Raw genomic sequence first — 1077 nt, 5'->3', positions numbered from 1 at the left:
GGATTTCTGAGTTCGAGGCCAGCCTGGTCTACAGAGTGAGTTCCAGGACAGCCAGGGCTATACAGAGAAACCCTGTCTCAAAAACAAACAAAAAAAACAAAAACAAAAAAAAACAAAAAACAAAAAAAAACAAAAAAAGAAAAGAGAAAATGATACGGTATACCGGAGGGTAACATAACACCCTTTGACAGTCTCCCACAGTGTTCTCTGTCCTGAGGGATATCAGAATGGGAGAGGCCCTTTGGGACTTTGGGGAACACACCCCCTACTTAGCCTGGGGAGCAGAATAAGAGGTTGAGCACCCTGCCACTTGGAGATAAGAGTTTATCCCTTCCCCTACCCACTGTGGTAGATACAGCCATGCCTTTGTTAGCCTGGATGTCTGCCTCTGCTTGCCTCTGAGAAGTAAGTCTGCACCAGGCCGGTTCTGGCCAGAACCAGGGCTAAACAACTTCCCTGCTGCTCAGTTGCCCTCCCTCCCTTTCCTCAGGGCCCTCCCTGCTCTATTTCTGACTTCCCCTAGTTGCTTCCAGAGGGGTGTGGCAGGAAAAGGGAGTCGGGGAGCAGAGAGTCAGAGCCCAGAGGAGTGGAGGAGCCTTGGTTTCAGGCCCCAGGTCCCCATCCACTCTGTATGTGTGACCATGGGATTAACCTTATCATAGGGAGCTGATGGGACTCATGTGTGTACGTCTGTGATGTTCTCAGAGCCGTAGAGGAGACAGAAGGGAGAAATTCAAAATAAAACAATAAACCCTCTCCTAATGAGACCCCTGTAGCTTCTCAGTAAGCCTTACACATATGTAGACATGTATGTAATGAGTCCCCTGTAGCCTCAGTAAGCCTTACACATATGTAGACATGTATGTAATGAGACCCTTGTAGCTTCTCAGTAAACCTGACACATATATAGACATAAGCGTGTTTTTTTCTTACCAAAATGGAGTTCTCGTGTTTTTGGTTTTTTGTTTTGGGTTTTTTTGTTTTTCTTTTTTTCTCCTTCCTTCCTTCCTTCCTTCCTTCCTTCCTTCCTTCCTTCCTTCCTTCCTTCCTTCCTTTCTTTCTTTCTTTCTTTCTTTC

The 1077-nt window shown here is 46.1% G+C and overlaps 1 protein-coding gene across 4 annotated transcripts in view; it reads left to right on the top strand.

Moving 5' to 3' along the window:
* LOC110334722 (NADH-cytochrome b5 reductase 3) overlaps nt 1–1077 on the top strand; it is an 18507-nt gene that overhangs the window by 7053 nt on the left and 10377 nt on the right. The window lies entirely within an intron of this gene.

Source organism: Mus pahari, chromosome 17, assembly GCF_900095145.1.
Source record: "Mus pahari chromosome 17, PAHARI_EIJ_v1.1, whole genome shotgun sequence".
Lineage (NCBI taxonomy): Eukaryota > Metazoa > Chordata > Mammalia > Rodentia > Muridae > Mus > Mus pahari.
This window is presented reverse-complemented; position numbering and strand designations above follow the sequence as displayed.